Here is a 7,108-nt window from a genome sequence, read left to right on the forward strand (position 1 = left end):
GAAGCTATGGCTTTGTGTTCGTCATTAAGTGATTTAATGATATTGCATAGCAAATGATAGGTAATGAACTCTCTGTAAAGTATTCTTAGGATATTATGTACAGGTAATCTACTCCCTTTTGAAGTTCACTTTCAATATATTTAATAATATACAAACAACATATATATATCGTGTTTGTGTTTTAAAAGTAGCACGGCTGGCACACTACAGAAGCCACTTGCTCTAATTTTCCTAATCTGGAGAAATTGAGCATGAGAAACATGCAGACCCAATTCTGAATATTTCTCTGCAAATCATTTTGAACTCTTAATGGCACAAAATATGCCCCTGGATCCAGGCTACCCAATGACTGTCACCATGCCTTTGTGCCCAGCGTAACACAAACAATCTATGTGCACCAGAGAATTTGTGTCCTACAGCTGAACTCAAACATCCCTGGAGGAGAGGAAATGACAAAAGAAATCACTATTAATGATTTCATACCAACGTCAGACACAGCTATTAGTTACATTTGCATATGTGTGTACTTGTTTAAATGATAAAGGCAGAGAGGAGAATTATCAGAGCTGCTCAGCTTGGATTGTAAACAGGAAATTGTTTGTTTGTTTGTCATTGGGATCTGTCTGCCTAGTTACAGTGGTAGGTCATTACCTCAAGAATACTAAAAAGGCACTGCATTGCCTTTCCAAAGTCGCCATGGCTATTTATAGTTCAAGGCCAAAATGATTATGGCTTCCGTGATTAAAAAATGTTTTACGGTCTGCAAAATTGCAGATTACTGCTGCTTTGGACATACTTGCTCCTTTTGGTTTTACATATCTCTGTGAAAAAGTATTTTCTTCAATGACATGTATCGAATCAGGCTATTGTATGCCATTGCATCCCCATTGTGTTTTGCGTGCCCATTCATAGCATTAGGAAAACACTACAACAACCTCAGGAGACGACATGAAACATAATCTGTATATGTCTATATACAATATGTTACATTATTTGAGAATCACTGTAGTACAAACATGGAAAACAAGAAGAGCTTTGAAATGTTATACAAAACCACAGTGCTGTTGTATTGCTAGCATTCAGAGGACTATTCTGTCTTAGTTGGACAGGGTGAAACAAACAGGCTCCATCTTTCACTATCAACCTGCAAAGATCTGCACTAGCACTACATCAAACACACCATTAAACTGCCTGTCTAACACAAAATGGCCAATTTACTCTGGTCTTTGTTATTGTGGATGCAGACGGAGATCCTGCCAACAGTCTCTTTTGTTGACTGTGAAATGTGACACTGATGGTTGGACAAGTAAAGGCACACCACGCTCTCATCTCTTATCCTTGAGGTTGACTACTTTGTCAGTCGGGAAGAGTCACTGAGAGTCAGATGGCAGTATGCTGCATCCCACATGCTTGTCAGACTGGCTCAATCCTCAACTGGCTGGTAGCAAGCAGTTGAGAGGGGTGTGTGTGGGATGCGTGACTGGCTGCGTGTGGTGAGATGTGAAAGTTGGGGGCTACATGTCTTTCTAAAGTTCTGATTTATCTTTCCAATACTCTGTCCTCACTCTGGAGCAACAGTGAAACAGAAAGTGTGCCATTTATATTTGTGTGAAGATTGCAAAACATAGAATTCCCCCACCAAATACTGAAACCTTAATTTCCAGTTTGACTGATTTGGTGCAAATTTAAGCCAAATTATAAGTTTAAATTGCTGCTGCTTATTAGTTTTGTATTTGGGGTCAGTTGGGATAGAGTGTTGATTAATAGCACAGCTCCTCACATTATGCTCACATTGGGGTGAAAATATCTGTCACTGTCCTTCCAAAGAGGTTAAGCCAAAAAAAAAGGGCCAAGTTATTTATAGCCTGTCTTACAATGGCTGCTAATGACAGGACAAGTGATCCAGAAATCAATCCAAGAAGGATAAGTAACTTGACTAAGGCGCTTCTTTCTTGGGCCCACAAAAGAGAAATGTGAGCAGCGATGTAATCAAACAAGGGCAGTGAAAGGCCATATATTTCCGGAACAGACTGGAGGCTGTCACAGGTTTACTAATGGGTTCTTGACAAAGCACAGAGGGGATTTGGATTGTGGAGTGTAAAGACCAGCGCTGTCAGTTCAAGTACATCATCTACAACCAACCATGGTGATTGTGATGAAAATCAGTTGGCAGGCACTGTGTGTTCACTGATCTTCTGGTTTCACTGAAAAGAACACAAATTCAAAATAATTACATGATCTGGATCTTCTAAGAGTGATTTAAGAATTTTAGAGATGAGGGGAGTATAACTCTGGTCTTTGATACTCCTGATTAGTCCTCCTGGCTGCTTTAATGATCGTGGTTACAATCGTTGGAGTCCCCTGTGGTCAGGTGTGGACGAGAGTCATTGGGGTTGGAGTCCGCTTTGGCCAGGAGCGGACTGAGACAACAGTTCCTTGGGCTTCTCCTTTCTGCTGCAAAGACATTCGTTCGAGGCTTAATATTGGCTTAGTCTCCTGAGGATCCTGGGAAGCCTCATCCTGGGATAAAAGGAGAAACGTCTTATTTCCTACCAAATCCAGTTCCCTGAGATTCAATTTTCCTTGGATAGCATGACCTGCATGACAGAACCTTCACATACATCCTTTTGTATATGAGAATCAAATAAGGGAAGATAACAAATTGCATCTAATGTCTGCCCAAGAATCTCTGCTCAGTAGTCATGAATAGAAATTGTCTCCTAATCCACATATCATAGGAATAGGGATTTATGTTTCCCCCAAATCCCCATTCTTTCACTTCAGGGAGGTAACCTATTTCTGCTGTTCTATACCATTATAAAACCCCATTGTGTCCACCACAGCAAAGCACACTTTTGAACTAGTGGATAGCATAAAGCAGGTAGCAGCATGATACAGACAGCTTGAAGCCTCACTGTTTTACCAGGTGCAAAGATAAATAGGCACAGACAGCATAATAGTGTTGCATAACAGACACGTAAACACAAGGTGAACAATTGACTTGCTTCTATTATTTATGAGAACAATTGTGGGCAGCCTGCATGACAGGGTGGCTGACAATGTGAACCCGGGCCTCGGATGTGATTAAAAGGGGCTGAAAAGGAAAACTAATTACATTTAAACAAAATAAGGAGTTAGGACAAACTTGCTACCGTAAAGCTAAATTAATTACATTTTGGTTTCTAGGTGGAATAACACCAAAACACTGTGAATGAAGCACAGTGCTGGCATTAATCACCGTATAAAGTTTTTATAGTTATCAAATTAGCCAGCAATCACGTATTTACACATTCAGCAGAGGCAGAGCAACATCAGAAGTCCTTTTTCGGTTCACAGTGTTGTCTATTGCTGGAGTGTTTGTAGTAATTATCTGTGCATTTGTCACAACAAGTATAAATGAATGAAAAAAACAAGAAAGAAGAAGAGATTTCTAAAGCAGGGGCACTACTGGAAATCTCAGTGTGTCATGTATCCATCTACTGCTGATACCTGCTTATCCTGTGCATGGTTGGATTCATTAGATTCAGGACAGCTTGGACAGGTGTAACATAGACAAACTCACACGTCGCAATCACATCTATGTGGTACTTGGAGTTCGCTATTCACACTAGCCTGCGTGTTTTTGGACTATGACAGAACACAGGAATACCCTAAGGAAATACTGAATTCAAACCCATGCATTCTCCTAATGCATGACCTTCTTGTGCTGAAATGATCATTTGCTATTTTCCTTTTTCTAAAAAGAAAATGCTAAAGGGCTCTCATGTCTTTACTGCTGGGAATAAAAGTTACTCATATGGCTCAGCTATGTCATAATGCTATTTCACCTGACATCATATACAACATACATTAGATTCGCAAATGCTTTTTAGAACTCGTGGGTTATTGTTAGTTTTATATGTGGAATGGAAAGCAAATCTACTATTTATATTTGGGACATATACTTTTCAAAAACGGCCTGTAGGGGCCCATTCAGAGGTACGTGATGTTCAAAGTCAGTCACCCTCCCTGTTAGCCAGCATTTGTGTCAATTATGTTTACTGCTGTCAACTGTGGTTTGTTGATGATCTGCTTGAGGTCATGCAGGGCACCATGCAGGAAGACAGGGCTTTGTTTTTCTCACTCTTGCGGTGAAAAGGTCCTATGGCTGCCCACATCTTTTGCAAGGTCATAGCCTTGTGTTGTTGTTCTTGGCAGGGAGAACAAACATCTGGCTTTGTCTTCTATAACAGAGCCCATTAGAGGCAATATGTTTTATTTATGCTACATGCAGTAACAAGCTAATATTGATGACAAACTTGTATTTATTAATTAATATTGATCTCTGGAGTAGGTGTATGGAAATGTTTCCTTATTGAATGTACAGATAAAGTAATGGCTTGTAGGAGTTGTCGTCCAATAATAACTACTCACTAGTTGTTGTGTAAAAGGCTATTACATTAAGGAAATTTGACTTTTCAACTGAACAAAAGTAAATGCTTACTTGCATAAATGATTAACCAAAAGGGAATCTTAGCCCATTAATAACCAATTTTAAATTAAAGATAAACTGAACTTTGCTTGGCTTTCAAACATCATAAGGAATGTATTGAGGGAAAGGTTAATTAAAAACTCACAAATAATAGGACAAATGTGAACATATGCTAGTAAAACTGGGATGCGATGAGTTATGAAAAACCATTCATGTGTTTGACAAACACATCATTGTGGTATTACACACCATCTTGTGTTTGCGCAAATTAGGATACACATATCTTAACTAGGCATCACAGTGCTTAATAGCTATAGAGCAATTACAAAAGAACTGTTTGTACTCTAATTTGATTCAGGATGAATGAAATGAAGTTCGTAGAATAGCATCATTTTCTTTTGAAAGGACATGCACCAATTAATTTCGATTTGCCCATTTATGTTTTGCTCATGCTGTCAAACGGGATTGTGTGTTATTGACGCGCATAATTTAGGTGATATTTTGGAATTGCAGTTGGTTCACTCTACAGGGACCTTTGCTTTCTGCAGGCTGCACAGTTTTGCTAAGTGATTTAATGTTAGACCAAATGTTTAAAAGGCTTTAATCCATTCAGAATATTTGACAGTTTCTTATTCTAAATCAAATCTTCTACGTTCTCTAACTCCACACCTGCTGGAGTTCACATGTTTTTAGTGTCATCCGTCACCTGCTGGAAACTTCCTACAGCTCAGGAGTCAGGTCAACTCTCTCCTAAATCATTTTAATGTGAAAGTTGATCAAATACTTTTACTTCCAAACCTGAAAGTGCATTACATTGGAATGTCCTAACATCACCCTTAGGTGCCAAAATATTTGTGATGTGTGTTAGCCTGTAAGAGACTGTTGCCCCGTGAAAGCCAGCCAATAGCGGGTGAGGTACCAAGCCCACAATAGCTTAAAAACCTCTTAGAAACATTGTATTTAACCTGCTTTATTAGTCCCTCCTGGCTGTGACTTAGAGTAGAGGACGGGGAGTGTGTTCAGACCTGCAAAAGCCCCACCAGGAAATAAGACATTCTAAGGCTCTTTTTGGTTACTGGCTGGATGACTTTTTTGTTGCTTTATTTTACTACACATAATTGGTTCATGCTCAAACATGATGGTCTTACATTGTGTGGTATTTGCTTGTTAGTATTTAAAAAAAAAGGTTTCCACTTTGTGGTTCTGGGTTTCTGTTCAAATGCTGATAGGATCAGTGACATTATGCGATTTCCCCTTTTCGTTCTGCATATCAAAGCTCATGTTTGATCAAAACTTGAACAAAATTATCGCAATCCTGCTTGATCTGTGATCCACTCCGCCTCCTCCATCAGTGCGTGCTGGGACGCAGCTTCACTTACGACAAACAGTTTGGAGAGAAACCCACACACCCTCCTCTGGCACAGACAGACTTACAGGCTGACGGAGAGACGTCTGGTGTTTGCCTTCCCTGCAAATAATCTGAAGAATCAAATCATTTGATGCTCCAGTCACGCTGCCAAACTGGCTGAACTGAACTGTAGTGGCTGTCTTGCTGTGATCCAATAACATTTTCGAGCAATCTTATACAGAACAATAAAAGCAAATCAGCAGTATTTGGTCTTTAGTCTTTACACTCCTCTTGGTGTCAAACACAACTTTGGAGTTTGAGTAAAGATTTCACTCTGACAGTGACAAATAGAACATCTGCATGAACACCTCAGCTGTATTTCATCTAGCTGAGCCCATATGAAGATCACAAGCTTATTCTGAATACTTAAAGGGACTTTTAATAGCACCATTGTGCTCTGTAATTCTAGGAGGACAGCTCATTCATATTTTATAGTCTCAGTTCTTCAAGAGCATGTTCTCCTTTGCTGGCTCTCAACCTCTCCCAAGGTTGGAAACTTTATGTAGCAAAATGGTAAAAAAAAACAAAAAAACGCTCCTCTCTGCAGGGTGGCTTTGATATACTGTTTCAATAACAGATTGTGCAAGTTCAAACCCTCTTTATTGTGTTAGCAGTGTTATCTATGTACATTTCATATCTTTTGCATATAATATACTGTATATAAAACGGAGAAGTTGCACAGGCAGCATATGTACTGTAAAAACATAATTCAAAGGAGCTAAAAATGCATATTTGAATGTAACATTTAATGCTGTTTGTGGTATACTGCATATGTGTTCCTCTCTCTTAAGTATATGGGTGTATATATACAGAATATTATATGTTTGGGCAGCCCTCCCAAATAGGTCTAGTTTTATCCTCAAGAATGTTCGCAATAGATAATTTGATCCTTGTGAGAAATAAATCCATTATTGATGTTTTGCCAGTAGTTGTAATTGTTGTCGCCTTAGAATAGGGCCAATTAAGAGCATCTACAATCAGCCAGTGGTGCAACCAGTTTTTATGATTACCGTCCATTCATTCTGCTTGCAAAACTGGTTCTAACTAGAAATCCCAGCTGAAATAGTTTAGGCTGATGTTTTGTCATAGGTGGATTTAACTGTGAGATGAAACCTAATCAGCTTATTCATTTAGTTGTTTCAATATTAATAAATCATTTATAAATGAGGATATGACATTGCTCATTGTAGGTGAAATTCTAAATTAGCTTTTTAGTGCCTACTTAAGGT

The sequence above is a fragment of the Genypterus blacodes genome, unplaced genomic scaffold (assembly GCF_046128005.1).
Source record: "Genypterus blacodes isolate CSIRO-AG114 ecotype Tasmania unplaced genomic scaffold, CSIRO-AGI_Gbla_v1 ptg000067l_1, whole genome shotgun sequence".
In the NCBI taxonomy this organism is placed as follows: domain Eukaryota; kingdom Metazoa; phylum Chordata; class Actinopteri; order Ophidiiformes; family Ophidiidae; genus Genypterus; species Genypterus blacodes.